Raw genomic sequence first — 18880 nt, 5'->3', positions numbered from 1 at the left:
TCCACTCTCTCATCCTTTACAGGCCTCAACTATTGCAACTCCGTCCTCTCTAGTCTCCCTAGCTGCCGCCTAGCTCCTTTACAATCCATAATGAATGCCTCTGCCAGGCTCATCTTCCTTACACGTCACTCTTCATCTGTTGCACCTCTCTGCCAATCCCTTCACTGGCTTCCTCTTGCCTCCAGGATTAAGCACAAAATCCTCACTCTGACGCACAAAGCTCTCAATTGCACTGCCCCCCCTACATTTCAGATCTTGTCTCCAAATACTCTCCTTCCCACCCCCTTCACTCTGCTCACAATCTCCTCCTCTCTTGTTACTTCCTCACATTCCCGTTTACAGGACTTCTCCAGACTGGCTCCCATCTTTTGGAACTCCCTGCCTCACTCTACAAGACTCTCCCCTAGTTTTAACAGCTTCAAGCGCTCCCTAAAGACTCTACTATTCAGATATGCATACAACCTACACTAACCTTTTCTAACTCCATTGTTTTCCCCTTGAACACCTTAGAATGTAAGCCTATGAGCCAGCTGTTTGTAGATCACCTTCATAAGAGCCGACTACAACAGTGCAACTCTCCGCAGGGCCCTCTACCCATTTGATCCCTGTAAATGTTATCTTGTATACCGCCTATGCTTATAGCACTGCAGAATCTGTTGGCGCTCTACAAATACCTGATAATAATAATAATCACACTCCTTTTTTGTACTGTAAAAGAGCCAACATTCCTTTGAGGATGCGTGCGCAACTGGCAACGGCAACGGATGCATTATAAACACAATTATAGTATATATATATATATATATATATATATATATATACATATATATATATATATATATATATACACCCTTTACTTGTTCCAAGTTTGTTTGATTGAGAGCTTGCATTTGTTTGGCTGTATTAGGGACCCAGGTTTTGGGAGAGACCTTAACGTGGTACTTGGACCATTTGACCAGATGTGGTAACTAACTCGTCCAGTTTTGCTTTTAATCTTAGTTGAGAGCTTGCAAGCGAGTGCTGGACTTTCTCTGTGTGTTGTATTAATTTTTTTGGTAATTTTCCATATGGGTCTTGCACCCAGACTTGTCTGGGGTTAACTGCCTGGGACTCTGCAGACAGCACAGCTTCCTGAGAGTGCTATTGAACACCCAGGGCTGAGCATGTTGATGATTATGAGAATAAAAGTAATTTTAAAAAATGTATACTACATAATCAGTATTTGAGCATGGGCATTAGATGAATACCCAGTCCAGCCTGAGAGTGCAGTCACCTTCCATGTTTTGTATATGTCTAGGGTGATTACATAAGCCTATGCACTCTTCACTTGTTCCTAGTTTGTTTGATTGAGAGCTTGCATTTGTATGTCTGTATTAGGGACCCATGTTTTGGGAGAGACCCTGACGTGGTACCTGGGCTTGTCCCATTTGGCCAGATGCGGTAACTAACTCTTCCAGTTTTGCTTTTAATCTTAGCTGAGAGCTTGCAAGCAAGCGCTGGACTTTCTCTGTGTGTTGCTTAAATTTATTTTGTAATTTTCCCTATGGGCCTTGCACCCAGATTTTTCTGGGGTTAACTGCCTAAGACTATGGAGACAGCACAGCTTCCTGAGAGTGCTATTGAGCACCCAGGGCTGAGCATGTTGATGATTATGAGAATAAAAGTAATTTTAAAAAATGTATACTACATAATCAGTATTTGAGCATGGGCATTAGATGTTATTAACTTGTATCGGTGCAAATATAGATACTAATAGTAGGTTTAAGGACTAATTTTACAGTGGCAGTTTAGTCTGTCTCTTACAGTGATTGTGAAAGCATTTGGATTTTGAGTAAAATAATATATGAGGATTGAATTAGGCTTTGTAAGTTTCACTATGTTACTTTCACTTAGAAATTAACTTCCAAAGTATTGCCATTCTGAAAGTAATAAAAACATCTATATATGCATTTTATTTTGATGAATATGTTGTGATAAAACCTTTTAAGAGGTGTTAACAATGAAATAGCAACTGTCTGGTATGAACAAAAATAATATTTCACCAAGGACAATCAGTGGCGTCACTAGGGTTGGTGTTACCCAGTGCGGTACGTTATGGTGTCACCCCCCCTCCCCCCAGAAAGCAGACACACATAAACACAAAAACACAGGCACACACACATACAAACACTCAGACACACTTAAAAACACACTCGGATGCACACACAAACACACGGAAACACACACAAAAACACTCAGACACACACACACACAAAAACACTCAGACACTCACACAAAAGCACTCAGACACACACACAAAAACACTCAGACACACACACACACACAAAAACACTCAGACACACACAAACAAAAACACTCAGACACACACACACACACAAAAACACTCAGACACACACACACACACAAAAACACTCAGACACACACTCACACAAAAACACTCAGACACACACACAAAAGCACTCAGACACACACACACACAAAAACACTCAGACACACACACAAAAGCACTCAGACACACACACACACACACACACAAAAACACTCAGACACACACACACACACACACACACACACACACACAAAAACACTCAGACACACACACACACAAAACACTCAGACACACACACACACACAAAAACACTCAGACACACACACAAAAGCACTCAGACACACACACACAAAAACACTCAGACACACACACACACAAACACTCAGACACACACACAAAAGCACTCAGACACACACACACACACACACACAAAAACACACACACACACACACACAAAAGCACTCAGACACACACACACACACACACAAAAAAACTCAGACACACACACAAAAAAACACTCAGACACACACACACACAAAAACACTCAGACACACACACATACAAAATATGTAAACTGCACTGCATTAATTATAAAGCTCATGCGTACAGCTGCTCCCTGGTTCAGCAGAGCATCAAATGAAAGATAAACAGAGCACTCTAAAAATAAATCACTAAGGAAAAGGTTTAGGCGCGCAAACTATGAAAATTCTGCTCTCTGACTCTGTTCCAAGTCTGTCAGTGCACAGCCCCGGGCCGCGTTTCTACCGCTTCTTATGGCCAAGCACCTCTGCTCTCTGCCCACCCCCAGACCCCCGCCTGCCCTCCCCTCCTACCTCTTCAGTGTGAACTTAGTGTACCGTAACCGTACCGGTCTGTTGGGCATCATACGTGGCTCCTTCGCTTTAGAGACAGTGTCAGACAGTCATTCGGTCAGGTGCCAGGTATCCCCCTCATGATTTCCCAGTTACCGATTAGAGTGACAGCACAGCAGTGAGTGACTCCACTGCTCCACACGCCACTGAGCAGAGAGCACAGCTAGGCAGGCAGGTTTAGGCTAGCAGTGCAACTTTGCAAGCCCCACGGCATGCCCACAACATTCATAGTGAAATTGGGCAGTGGAGGAGCAAAGTACAAACAAGCAAAAGCAGCCGGGAAAACTATTTGTGGAAATTGCAGCGCTGGCTCAAAAAAATGAAGTGTCTACAACTTCCCCAGTCCCAGTAATGTTCAAAAAATGCTGGCCCCTCTAATAAAAAAATATATGTATCTCTACATTGTATTTCTTTGAATTTCAATAAAAAAATTTTTTGGTGGTGTCACCCCCTGGAGGGTTTCACCAGGTGCGGCCCACACCCCCCGCACCCCTCTAGTGACGCCACTGAGGACAATGAAATAGGCTAAGTCTTATGATTTAAAAGTCAAGGAGGTGACCCTCCAATCAGATTCAAGCCGGATGAAGCCTTGATTGACAGAGGTGAAATGTACTTAGCTGTTTTAAGTACCGGCGGTGTTGTCAGCTGCTCACCGCCGATGTTGTTTCACAGTTCGCTGTAACAGTTGGCTACAGGCTCATGAAGACGTGTTCTTATACCTATGTGCATTCACTCTGCACATGAGTGCTAAAGTTCCCAAGGAACTGGCTAAAGTATCCAGAGGTGTTCTGGACACCTATGTGTCTATGGTCAGCATTAGCACATAACGGAATACGGATCGAGGGCTGAGTAGATAGCCTCTACTGGATATCCTAAGGTACCAAAGGGATTTAAAAAGTACATCTCTTGTACAGCCTTGGATGGCGATCACGGGACACCTGACTCTCTCCCGCTAAGGTAACCTGTATATATACCCAAGGATTTGTGATAAAATACAAAACATAACAAACTAAACAAATCTAGTACAGGAGGAAGAGGACCCTGCTCCGGAGAGCTCAAAGTCTACAGGTTGATAGTGCAGAGACATAACGTTTGGGGTAGCTTGTCACATGGATTGTAGTTGCAGCAGTGAGTCAGGCAGTTCAATAATTCTTTTGGTTAGGATGAGAGATGGAGGAGAGATGGTAAGCCTCTCTAAATAGGTATGTTTTCAAGGAGCGTCTGAAGCTATACAAGGTTGGAGACAGTCTTATGGAGTTGGGGTAGAGAGTTCCAGAGGACAGGAGCAGCACGTGAAACGTCTTGGAGACGGGAGTGGGACATAGAGATAACAGGAGAGGAGAGACGTAGGTCAGAGGTTGATCGAAGATGACGGGATGGGGAATATTTCAAAATGAGAGAGGAAATATAGTTCAGAGTTAGACTGTGGAGTGCTTTGTAAGTTAAGGTTAATACTTTAAATTGTATTCTGCAGTGTAGGTGGAGCAGCTGATGTAGGTGAGGTTGATGAGTCTAGCTGAAGCATTCATAATAGTTTGTAGGAAGGAGAGGCGCTGTTTTGGAAGGCCATTTAGAAGTAGATTGCAATAATCAATGCGTGACAAAATAAGGGAATTAATTAGTATTTTTGTGGTTTTTGAGTAAGGAAGGGACAAATTCTGGATATGTTGCGTAGCTGTGAACAGCAGGATTTAGTAAGCGCTTGTATATGTGGGTTGAATGTAAGTTCTGAGTCAAGTGTGATCCCAAAACAGCAGACCTGGGATTAGGTGTTGAAATTAGAGTTTCCAACCATCAGATAAATGTCAGGTGTTGGATGTCTTGAAGAGGGAGGAAATAAGAAGCAGCTCAGTTTTGGACAGATTGAATTGGAGGTAGTGTGAAGACATCCAAGAGGAAATTGCAGAGAGGCAGTTGGAAATCTAGTTGAGTAAAGAGGGAGAGATATCAGGAGAGGAAAGATAGATTTGGGTATCATCAGCATATAAGTGGTACTGGAATCCAAAGGAGGCTATAAGTTTTCTAAGGGAGGAAGTATAAAGAGAAAAAAGCAAGGGACCCAAGACAGAGCCTTGCGGTACTCCAACTGAGAGAGGCAAAGGATCAAAAGATATGTTGTTAAAGGAAACTGAAAAGGGCTGTGTCTCGGATGCCAAATGAATGGATTTTTTAGGATTTTAAGAAGGAGAGGATGGTGAACAGTGTCAAAAGCAGCGGACAGGTCAAGAAGAATTAGTAAGGAGTAGTGGCCCTTTGCTTTAGCTGATAAAAGGTAATTTGTTACTTTAGTAAGAGTGGTTTCTGTTGAGTTTTTTGGGCGGAAACCAGATTGTAGTGGATCAAGTAAGGAGTTGTGAAAAATTGAGTTAGCCGATTATAGACCAGTCATTTCAATAATTTTGAAGCAAAGGGAAGTATGGAGACTGGTCGATAGTTAGAAGGGGTCAAGCATTAGGATTGGTATGATTGACGCAAGCTTGAATGCATCAGGAAATGTGCCAGTGGTGAGAGATTGGTTAAATATATGAGTTAGGGTAGGGGTTAACAAAGCAGAGAGATAGAGGGAAGAAGTCATGAAGAAATAGGATCAAGTGGGCAGGTTGTGAGATGAGTCGAAGATAAGAGTACAGAAACTTCTTACAGAAGGGAAATAGCATAGAGTTTTGTTAATAGAAGGGTGGGGTGTGTCTTGGGTTTAAGTGGTGTGAGGTGTATATATCTTTTCTAATGGTGTCAATTTTATTTTTGAAGTGATCAGAAATAATCTGAGCAGTGAGGTTGGCAGTTGGCAGGGGTGCAGGCAGACGTAGAAGGGAGTTAAAGGTTGAGAACAGCTTTCTGGGGTTGGATGCATGAGGTGACACAAGGGAGGAGAAAAAGACTTGTTTGGCCAGGCTGAGCGCAGAGTTGTAGGATTCAAGGATGAATTTATAATGCTGGAAATCAGCACAGGTGCGTGATTTCCTCCACTGCCATTCAACAGCCCATGAACATCGCTAAATATATCTGTTCTGTTTGGTGTGCCACGGTTGTCGTTGAGTGATTGATGTACGGCGAACAGTGGAGGGTGCAGCTTTGTCAAGTGTTGATTTAAGTGCCAAATTATACTGTAGGGCCACAAGAGAGGGATGAAATATTGGAGAGCAGAGGGTTCAGTTGAGTGGAAAAGTCTGTGAGATTTAAGTCATTTAAATTCCTGTAAGGCAGCAGTTTTTGGGGGCTTGCGAAGATGCAGCAGGTAGAATAAGTGAGAAAGTTAGTAGATGGTGGTCAGAAAAAGGAAAGGGGAAGTTAAAGAAGTTGGAAACGGCACAGAGATTAGTAAAGGCCAGGTCTATCGAGTTGCCTTCACAGTGGGTTGGAGATGTTGTCTATTGGGACAGGCCAAAAGAGGTGGTAAGGGATAGAAGTTTTGAGGCAGCAGGCATGTTAGGATTGTCAAGGGGTATGTTGAAGTCCCCTAAGATGAGAGAAGGAACATTACGAGAGAGAAAGTGTGGAAGCCAGGCTTCAAAGTGGTCCAGAAATGTGATGCTGGGCCAGGGGGCCAATAGATAACATCAACAGATGGTGAGAGAAAGAAGATGAGAGTGTGTCTTATGTGAGTTTTTAAGTTTAGAATCAGTGAAGCATGGGTGGCAGAGGGATGTGAGATAGGAATAGAGTTTATGTGTGTTGTAGAGGGGTGAAGGTAGAAGAGAAGGAGAAATATGAATTGTCTGAGTGCTGTTTGTGAAAGGAAGAGCAGTAACTTTAAGGAGAAGGGATGAGAAGGTAAATGCAGACATTAGAAAGTGTAGCATGTTTGCAGATATGTTTAGGGAGATTTGAAAGTACTTGTTTTTGTGTTGTCCACTCCTTTGTCTAACTCCTTGTTATAACTCCCTACACTTATGAACTAGCACACTTAAAGTGAAGGTAAAGTTAGCATGTTTAGATGATTGCAAATGTAAGTAGCCTAAAAATTAAGGGTAGTTTAATTCATCAATTTTGTTACTTCTGAATATTTACCGATTTATCAGCCGTTTTACACTGGAAACTAATCGTTCTGTAATCTGCCCGTTTTTTTTTTTTTTTTTGGGAGCTAGGTCACGTTCTTCGAGTAGCCAATCCTATGTCTGGCCGTTAGGCGGCCGTCATTTGACGTCACTTAATTTGTATTCATTGTGCGCATGCGTTAGCTACACTTCCTGTAGCTTGTAAGCCGTGCTCGTTCATGCGCAAATCGTCCTCAATCAAGCAACTCGCCTGGACGCAGTGTGTTTACAAACATGGATGCAACGGGGATTGACGCATGCGCTTTAGATCGTCATTGTTTTTAGTCGCGCAGGCGCAATTAGATGTTACGGCGTGATGTGCGCATGCGCAAGCTTTCAGAGAATCGCAAACGCGCATTTACAATACGTATAGAGCTGGTGGGAACGCTCTATACGTAATACTCAAAGAAACCAGGAACTAACTGGAGGGTGGAGCTATAAGCGGCCGAACAAGAAGAGAAAAAGTATTTATTTTTTATTTATATATATACAAATATGTGATAAAAATTTAGCGATCTTGCCATATATTAAGTAATTAACATAATACTGCTTTCAATTGCGGAAAACTTTACCTTCACTTTAAAGAACTACACACATGCTGCAAAAGTCTCACAAGCAAGCTTGATCAAACAGGCTGGGGGTATTCAATTTAAAGGTAATAACAGTCACATGCTCCTATTTAAGAAAGGTCATAAATTACAGCAGGATTAAACAAGGCCTAAACAAAAAATGCAGTTGATACTTTTCTTATCAAAAAGGACAAAGAAAAGAAAGTTTTTAAGGTAATAAAATATACCATAAATATAAGATTTGTAGAAAAAATAGAGGAAAGGCAGCTATATTGTTTGATGCAGGAAGACAGACAGGATTAATGTAGATTTTGTCCTGTTGAACATACCATAAGTGTAAGATTTGTAGAAAAAATAGAGGAAAGGCAGCTATATTGTTTGATGCAGGAAGACAGACAGGGTTATTGTAGATTTTTCCTGCTGAACATACCATGGGGCCGATTTATCAAAGCTTCAACTGTGAATGCGCTGGAAGTCCGCTTCAAATTAGATGCCAAGTTGATCCGCCGTAGTTAACACAGCGTCAATGTTTAAAAATTCAACATAATACATGCTCCCGCGAGATCAATCCGATGCAAATCGTTGCTTGCGTTATTTGACCGTAATACTGATCATCCGCCTTCACATTCAACATTATTCAAGCGTATTAATGATGATCCACCTTCACATTCGACTCTATTTGACCCTCTCACCAATTCATCAAACATTCAACATGTACACTTGCGTGTTTTCCAACGCAGCGTACCTATCCTTCAAAGCTCGAATACTATAGAAATCAATGGGAGTGTGAAAAAACAGAAATGTTTGCGATACGTTTTGGATTCGGAAGGAGTATATTAATGAACCATCTGAATAATGAAGTATAATAAAAATGTTTCATGGCCCTCTGATCTTATGTGTACATAAACATATCAATATGGTTAACTGCAGGTCTCATGTTACAGTAAAAGATGTCGGAAAATATTATGTTTAGGGCACACCCTGACTCCTAGACATCTTTCAGCAAAGGATATCAAGACAATGAAGTGTATTATATAACATAAGTCAACTAGAAAATTTATTAAATTAGTATACTCGGGGGGGGGGGGGCGGAGCCAGCAGCACACAAGAACTGTTGCATATCCATACTGCTCTGGTATTAAATTTATGATAGATCCTGGAAGACATCTAAACTTTAAATAAGCCCTACAGAATCCCTTGATGACTTCCTAGACCCCTACCCCACACTTGGGGTGTGCTAAACTTAACTACCAGAGTGGTAATGTCACACTAAGATCAGAGGCCTGTTCTTCCATTGCATATACGGCGGCCATTTTCATGCCCAAACGCTACCCCAATTGGCTGTGTGAAGGACCTGGTATCCATAGCTCTACGCAATACTGATCCATTGCGGATCAGCGAAATTGGCATTGCCGCAACTCAGGAAGTCCCCACATTAAGCCTAGCAGACAAAGCACAGGATCCCAGAGGGACTCCAGCCGCAGTTCTCTTCTGAGATCAGAGAGAGAAATGGCGGCAATTGCAGCCGACCCTGCGGTTTCCAACTGTTTCCTCTAGCACAGAACTATCGAAACTCAATTATGGATACGATGATGCACATGAACTGCATACATTCGTGAGCCACTGGACCAAGGTGAAGATCGACATAAGGGCTTTTGGCACAGGTTTTTTGCCACATTTTTCCTTATGCATCATTGCTCAGGATCCTGGATTTGTGAGTAATAAGTCTTCAATAGCAGCACAGATGATTGTACAACGAAATAGCAGATCTGGAGTTGGTTAGTTGGCTAAAGTATGAACTTTATAGTCTGGACACAAAACAGTCCTTAATAAAAAATGTTGCTGTTCCTTTTTCTCACAGTATGCATTACACTTATGTTTGTATTTTACAGCCCAATATTTTAAATAGTATTGTTTTGTCTTCAGGATATTACCTTTAATTCATAAAAAGTTATGGGAAGAAATAGTGTTATAGTTGTGATAGTTAACCAGATTAATTGGGAGTCTCAATTACATATTGCCACGTCTAAAAGGTGAACGTGATTATACTGAGCTTAATGATAATTTCTTCTTATATTATATTGATGCTCTAGGTAATTTTCTTATGTATTCTCACACATTGGGGCCGAATTATCAAGCTCTGCAGGGGGCGGTATTGCACCAGCAGCTCACCAGAACTGTTGATGCAATGATAAATGCAGAGAGCGTATGCTGTCCACTCACATCATGATAAATAGGCCCCATTGGTTTATAGATAAACCTGTAATTAACTACAACCCATATCAAGCGCAATAATACTTTTAGCATACGTTGTCAGTTCTACATGTTTCACAAAGTGATAAATCTACCCTAAGCTAATTAAATAACCAACTAGCATATCCTAGTAATCCTTTTGCTTACAGGTAGCCATCTCAACTAGCTGGACTCCTCCCCCCCTAATATGGTACTCTGGAATTTACCAAATTTTGCCCAGAGACTTATTGCACGGTTTCCCTCGTAAAATACCGCACTTAATATAATATTTGTTTATTTGTGTTCCTAGCCTCCTATATAACATAATCAAAAGGATTCATCTCTCCACATCAAGATTGGTTCATGCGAGATAGCCCTTTCTCATTGTGGGAAATCCATCTTCTAAATGTTTCAATTCACCTTACTTGACTACAAAAAACTAGGTTCACATTGTATACGCTTAAATTAAAAGTAATTTGTACTAATGTGTTTGATTCCATAATACTCAGTTTCCGATATAACATAAGTAAAAGGTTATTTTCCACATTATAATTGGTTCATATGTGACAGTCCTGTACCATCGTGAGAAATTATTCTTCTAAATGTTTCAATTTACATTACTCTATTGAAAACTGAGGCTCAACTTGTATATGTTTAAGCTTATCAGTGATGTAACAGAGATGACTGTGTATTTCTACTAATGTGTTTGATGCCAAAACTCCCTTATTCTACTCATATGCCAGTTATGATACTGACTGTCTGTTATAACCTGCATCAATGCCTATTAATGCTTTGTAATTTGTAAAATCCAATAAAAATGATTTAAAAAATAAATAAATAGTATACTCTTTTGAAATCATGTTTGGGAATGTTAAGAAACAACATTTTCATATGGATGTTAGCATTTCAATAAAAGATTACATGAACAGACATATCGATGACCAGAATCAATCATCAACTTTTTAACACACATCTTTCTGCTCCTTACACAACGCAGTAATCATACTAAACTCTTTAGAAAACCTTAATACTCATATAGTAAAGTATGGCGTAATGTAAAATATATATTAAATTGATTTTCTAAGTTATATGGATGTTAGCATTTCAATAAAAGTACAGATTACATGAACAGACATATTGATGACCAGAATCAATCACCAACCTTTTAACACACAAATTTCTGCTTTGTACATGAAGCAGCAATCTGACTCCTTAGAAAACCCCACAGTCATAAACTGGTCTATACTTATATAGTAATGTGTGGAGCAGAAGTAATTACTGTAATTGCCCCAATCAATATGGTGCTTCCACTTGCATTTACAGCTGGTGAACTTGGCATTATAAAAGGGTGTTGCTAACAATACAGAATAGTTCAGTTACATACTGTTTGTGTTGAGAGATAGTTATGAACAATGAAGATTATGAATATGATCGGCAGTTGATGATTCAAGCTGCAGAGCATCAACAATGATGCCTAAGAGTCCCTAGGGTATTCTTAATTAGAATTGGCCTCCATGCTCTCAGTGATAGAGAGGTGATCCGTTGATTTCGGATCAATAGGCTTTCTATTGAAAGACTCTATCTTGAAATCAAAGACTCCCTGGAACCATTCATTGCGTGGACTCGGGCAATTCTCTGGGATGGTGAAATTTCTGTTGGTCCTATATTTCCTGGCAACTGGATCCTTCCAAGCTGTGATGAGTCTAGCCGTTGGTATGAGCCAGGCAACCTTCTCCCATCATCTCTTATCTTATTGGAAAACATTGGCCTCTGAAGGAAGTTTTTATGTATTACTCAAAACAATTTCACTTGTTGTTATAGCAGTTATCAGTAGGCATAACATCTTAATAATACTAACTGTCTCTGGAAAAACTGAATAGTCATGTCATTAATTTTATTTGTATGCATCATTTAGTATTCATTTTCTGCTTGTGCTTTATTGTTATACTATCAAAAAGTTGACTGGCTTAAAGGGACACTGAACCCAATTTTTTTCTTTCATGATTCAGACAGAGCATGCAATTTTAAGCAACTTTCTAATTTACTCCTATTATCAAGTTTTCTTTGTTCTCTTGATTTCTTTATTTGAAAATGAAGGCATCTAAGCTAAGGAGCCAGACAATTTTTAGTTTAGACCCTGGACAGCACTTGTTTATTGGTTCTGTCCAATGAGCAAGGAAAACCCAGGTTGTGAACCAAAAATGGGCCGGCTTCTAAACTTACATTCTTGCTTTTGAAATTAAGATAGCAAGAGAATGAAGAAAAATTGATAATATAAGTAAATTAGAAAGTGGCATGCTCTATCTGAATCATGAAAGAAAAAATGTGGGTTCAGTATCCCTTTAAGGAAATGAAAACTTCCAGCTTCCTTGCCTCTGCATTTAAAAAAAAAAAAAAAACTACTTCAGGACGTATACAGTCCAACACAAAAGTTTTAGGGCTTGACAAATCTAGGGAACCGTAGCACCTACATTTTATTTTTATCCTCAGTCTCTTAACTGTATTTTTCTGTGCCTGGTTCCTATGTTTTATATACATGTTTTACCCATTTCCCCTTGCATCCCAAACAGCTAATACTGCCCTTTTTCTCTGCTATCCTCTCTGTCACATGTAATATGATTTTAAATAGGGCTCCTGTTCCAGCACTCTGGTTTGAGGTCACTAATAAGATTAGCAGGTATGTTTTAGGCTCCTGGCTCTAAGCCTCTAAAACAGATGAAGCAACCCAACTCATTTCTACTTTCACCTGTGCTGATCCATATATATATATATATATTTATATATAAATTCTATATATGTGTGAGTGTCTGTGTATGAATCTGTATTTGTGTGTTTGTCTATGTATGTGTGAGTGCCTATGTATGAATCTGTATTTGTTTGTGTGTTTGTCTATGTTTGTGTGAGTGCCTGTGTATGAATGTGTATTTGTGTGTGAGTTTGTGTGAGTGTGTGTCTATGTATGTGTGAGTGCCTGTGTATGAATCTGTATTTGTGTGTGAGTTTGTGTGAGTGTGTCTATGTATGTGTGAGTGCCTGTGTATGAATGTGTATTTCTGTGTGAGTTTGTGTGAGTGTGTGTTTGTCTATGTATGTGTGAGTAACTGTGTATGAATGTGTGAGTTTGTGTAAGTGTCTATGTATTTGTGAGTGCCTGTGTATGAATGTGTATTTGTGTGTGAGTTTGTGTGTGTGTGTCTATGTATGTGTGAGTGCCTGTGTATGAATGTGTATTTCTGTGTGAGTTTGTGTGAGTGTGTCTATGTATGTGTGAGTGCCTGTGTATGAATGTGTATTTCTGTGTGAGTTTGTGTAAGTGTGTGTGTGTCTATGTATGTGTGAGTACCTGTGTATGAATCTGTATTTGTGTGTGTGTTTGTCTATGTATGTGTGAGTACAGTACCTGTGTATGAATTTGTGAGTTTGTGTGAGTGTGTGTGTGTCTATGTATGTGTGAGTGCCTGTGTATGAATGTGTATATGCGTGTGAGTGTGTGTGTGTCTATGTAAGTGTAAGTGCCTGTGTATGAATGTGTATTTGTGTGTGAGTTTGTGTGAGTGTGTATGTGTCTATGTATGTGTGGGTGCCTGTGTATGAATCTGTATTTGTGTGTGTGTGTCTGTCTATGTATGTGTGAGTGCCTGTGTATGAATGTGTATACTATTTGTGTGTGAGTTTGTGTGAGTGTGTGTGTGAGCGCCTGTGTATGGATGTGTGTCTGTCTATGTATGAGTGAGTGCCTGTGCATGGATGTGTGTTTGTATGAGTGTGTGTGTGTGTCTGTCTATGTATAAGTGAGTGCCTGTGTATGGATGTGTGTTTGTGTGAGTGTGTGTGTCTGTCTATGTATGAGTGAGTGCCTGTGTATGGATGTGTGTTTGTGTGTCTGTCTATGTATGTGTATACACCGTATGCCACATTGAATAAAACATGGCTTTACAAAGTAAAATGGTGATCACAGGGTAAAAGTAACCTTTGCATTCCCATGATGCTCAACTTGACTGCATTGTGCATAAGCATAATGGGAAATGTAGTTTTAAAACATCTGGTGTGAAAGAGAAAGAATGTTGGTGCTGCTCCTTAAAACCATCTATACAAATGTTGCCTTTATTTAACATACAACATGCTGTTTGATGCTGATAAAAGCTGTATTGGTTTTAGAAGTGCAGAATCTATACACATTGCTTATAAAGGCTGTGAACAACATTTACATGATCTGGTAATGAGGGGAAATGATCATCTCACGTGATCAAGACATTTGTATATTTACTGCATAATGAAGGAATCTATAAGCATAATTTGCTGCATTAAAATAAAAAAGTATGTTTTAAACATATTTTAATGTGCCTGGATTTCTAGATCTCATAACCAGAGCAAGCATTCTGTTATCTGACCAGAGAGGCTCTGTTACAATCCTTTAGATTACAATCAGATTTTTACTAAGGTGACCAGTTTTCCAAAACGCCATTTAAAGGGACATGAAACCCAAATGTTTTCTTTCATGATTTAGAAAGAGCATGCAATTTTAAACAACTTTCCAATTTACATCTAATGTCTAATTTGTTTCATTCTCTTGATATCCTTTGTTGAAAATCATTTCTAAATAGGCTCAGCAGCCGCGGATTGGTGGCTGCACATAGATACCTTGTGTGATTGGCTCACCCATGTGCATTGCTATTTATTCAACAAAGGATATCTAAAGAATGAAGCAAATTCGATAATAGAAGTAAATTGTAATGTTGTTTAAAATTGTATTCTCTACCTGAATCATGAAAGAAAAATGTTGTGCTTTATGTCCCTTTAAGGACTCCTCAGACACAAATTCTAGACATCTCATAAATGTTGAAGAGATGGTAAAAAAAAATAAATGTTTCATTGTATACAGGCATGTGAAAATAGTTTATCTACAATGAAAGCCATTAATAAAAATTATTGCTAGGATATAACTGAAAGCCAATCAAAAGAAATACACTGCGATCCTCCAAAGTAAGCATACATGTTTTAATATCCATAAGTAAATTAAAACATCTTAGTAGGCAACAGAGAAGTTAAAATCAAAAAGATAGGCAGAACATTTTCAGGAACTGGTCTGTCCTACATGTTTCGGTTAATTTCCTTAATCATGAACATGACCTGTTACCCCTCCTTCCTGCCTCTTAAACCTGAAGGTGATTTCCTATTGGTTCCTCAGTCTATTGTAATTAACCCCTCATTGGTCAGCTACTTGTTGCTTTTATGTTTGCTCTACCCCAAGGCATTTTATAAAAAAATTTGCTTTTATATATACATAATGCTCATATTACCATATGTGTATATTATCTCCTCTAGTTCTAAGACTGCATGTATAAATGAGAATACATAAGGGCTAATGACATTTAGCCCATTGTTAAGTATTTGTTTGTCCAACATCAACTAAACTCAATCATCCTATTTAACTAGCAAAAAATATATGTCTAACATCAAATATCCTGAGATTTCATATTCCAGCACTATATATATATGTATATTTTTTTATGAGTAGGCAATCACTGCTGAACTGATCAATTAGGGGACCCTATAATCTCAAAAAGAGAAAAAGGGGAAAACTACTATCTCTTCCAGAAATTTATCACATCCCCCTCTATATTGAAGCCCTGTGGCCTTCTTGTCTTCATTTTGAAGATCCAAAAGGCTTCACGCAGCATCAGGCGTGCTGCTCTGTCTCCCCCTCTAGGGGTTGTTCGTACACATTCTATAACCTGCCATGAGAGCGACGTTACATCGCCCCCATGCACAGAGATAAAGTGTTGTGAGAGGCCTGAGCTGTCTTTATCATGAGAGATATCATTTAGATGCTCTCTGATCCTGGAGCGCACCTCCCTTGTGGTACACCCTATATACTGTCCGTTACACTGGGAGCAATCTACCAGATATACAACAAAAGGGGTTCTGCAATTTGTGCAATTTGACAGATTGAAAACCCGATTGGTTGTTGCTGACTGAAAGGTGGACGTCACTCTGCTGTACTGACAGGCTATGCATTTAGAGAAGTGGCATTTAAAGTGCCCTTTTACACTTAGCCAACTACTGCTGGCCCTCTCTTTGTCCCTTAGTACGCTTGGTGCCACCAAATTGCCAATTGTGCATGCTCTCTTAGAGACAAAATTGCACCCTTTGGACACATAGTCCCTCAAGCTGTCCTCAGCTGTCAGTATAGGTAGATGTTTGCTGACAATATTTGTAATTACTTTAAACTGCGGGCTGTAGGTAGTAACCAGAGTAGGTCTAGTTAGATCATAACCATTCCTTTGCCTGGTGTTCCCCCTTAATATCTCACTTCTACTCATCCTAGTCACCTCCAAATGGGCTCTATTGATGACTTTGCGTGAGTAGCCTCTCTCAGAGAGGAGACAACTTAGTGTCTCACTCTCCTTTGCAAAATCTTCTTCCAGGGAGCAGTTCCGCTTTAATCTCATGAACTGCCCCTTGGCCACCCCAAACCCTGTGTGACGGGGATGGTTACTCCTTGCATGAAGCAAGGAGTTGGAAGTAATAGGCTTACGATATAGGGATGTGGAGACCTTACCACTTAGAGGATCCCCCCTAAGTTCCACATCCAGATATGGTATTGTACTTGTTCCTGTTTGGGCAGTGAATTCCAAACCCACCCTGTTAGAATTGAGGTAAATCAAAAAGTCTTGCATCTCAGCAGTCTCCCCCACCCAGATAAAAAGGAGATCGTCTATAAAACGTTTATAGTATCTAATCCTATCTCTAAATGGGTTATTATCTCCAAAGACGTGGGACAGTTCCCACCAACCCATAAATAGGTTGGCATATGATGGGGCAAATTTAGCCCCCATCGCTGTCCCACGTCTTTGGAGATAAAAGGTATGCTCAAACCTGAAATAATTATGTGTCAGGAGGAAAGTAAGGGCCTCAACTATAAATTCAATCAAATCCTCATGGTAATTGCTAAAGTTTCGTAGCATATACCTCACGGCTTCAATACCGAATTCATGAGGAATGGCCGAGTAGAGGCCAACCACATCAACTGTTAGCCATGTACAATTTTCCTCCCATATGACACTATCCATTGCTTTTATGAGATGCGTGGTATCTTTCAGATAAGATGGCAAAAAGTGAATGACTGGTTGCAAAAGGGACTCAATCCAACCTGAAAGTTTTTCAAAAAGTGACCCTATGCCTGAGACAATTGGTCTACCCTTCACCTCCTCCAAGGTCTTATGGACCTTGGGGAGGTGATGAAAAATAGGGATGACAGGTTTAAGTACCATCAGATAATCAAATGTCTCTTGGTCAATATGCCCCCTCATCAAACCATCATCCAAAAGATGTCTCAATTCAATCCCAAATCTTTCCGTGGGATTATAGCTAAGTTCTTTATAAACCAGGGTATCTGTCAACTGCCTCAAGGCCTCTCCAACATATTTATCTCTCCCCATCACCACTATGCAGCCCCCCTTGTCCGCTTGTTTGATGACTATGTCATCATTTTTTCCTAGCTGTTCTAATGCCAATCTTTGGGTTGGGCTCAGGTTATGTGTTATCTTATTACTCTGTTCTGAGAGTTTAACCAGATCCTCCTCAACTCTACGATGAAAGGCTTCAATAAAGGGTCCTCTGGTTCTAGTGGGGTAAAAAATAGATTGGGGCCTAAACCCTGTGTGATTCCTCTTTACAGGGAAATCTGAATGGGAACTTAAAGTCCCTAACTCATGTAAGGTCAGATAGTCAATCCCTTCTTTGAAATCTATAATGTCAGTGATATTATGGAGAACCTCATTAGTTTCTTGTGAATCAGTGCTAGTTTGAATGTCCAAACCCTCCTCTTGGTTGCTAGATCCCCAGAAAAACTTTTTCAGGGTCAGGTCCCTAACCAGTCTATTTATGTCAACAATAGTTTCAAATAGATCAAATTTATTGGTTGGAACGAAGCCCAAGCCCAGACTGAGCACTTCAATCTGTGGGTCTGTTAGTACAGTTTCAGATAAGTTAATGACAGTCATATTTTGTATTTGTTGCGTGCATTTCTTTTTGGCTGTGCCCTGGCCCTTCCCTTTCCTCCTTGGTCTATGTCTCCGCCTCCTTCTACTCCTTTCGGGTCTAACCGAAAAACCTGTTCCTGGCTATTCTCCATGGTCTGGGGTATGAATGCTGATGGTCTAACATCACCCTCACTATCACTGAGGAACTCCTGTTGTCTCTCATTCACACTTTTGTTATTCTTTTTAGTGCTATGTACCCTACCATCATTACCAGCCTTTTTCTGACCTGAACCATGTGCTGTCTCTGTCCTCTTTAAGACACTCTTAGGTACTAATGCCTGCACTTCATCACCTGAATTCCCACTAGAATCACCTGCACCATACTCATCTGACCTATATTCATTATCCTCATCTGTGCTGTCTTTATCTGAAAAGGTCACTTTTTTACCTTCTCCTCCTGATCCCATTTTAGAAGTACTCTTATTCTTCCTGAACTTAGGTCTATTTTTTCTAGAGCCAGATCTATTCTGCCAAGTATAAACTTTGTTGTTGATATAATCATTATTATCTCTCACACATTTCCTTAGTTTAAAGTTGTCAATTTCACTTCTAAACTTGACAATTGTTTCACCTAACAACTTGTCAAAATCTTTATATTTGGGGTGCTCTAAAAATTCATTTAGCTGCACCTGTATCTTATTCAATTCTTCCCTGATTTTTATCAATTGACATTGTTTAAACTTTATGATTAATTGCATGAGTCTCTTGGAGCAGTCACTTAAAATGTCATTCCATTCTTGCAAAAAATCAGGGTCATCAACCTGGAAAGTGGGAAATTTATGCATCCTCAGCCCCC

The sequence above is a fragment of the Bombina bombina genome, chromosome 6 (assembly GCF_027579735.1).
Source record: "Bombina bombina isolate aBomBom1 chromosome 6, aBomBom1.pri, whole genome shotgun sequence".
NCBI classification, from domain to species: domain Eukaryota; kingdom Metazoa; phylum Chordata; class Amphibia; order Anura; family Bombinatoridae; genus Bombina; species Bombina bombina.
The sequence above is the reverse complement of the archived record's forward strand: the minus strand, read 5'-3'. Positions refer to the sequence as shown.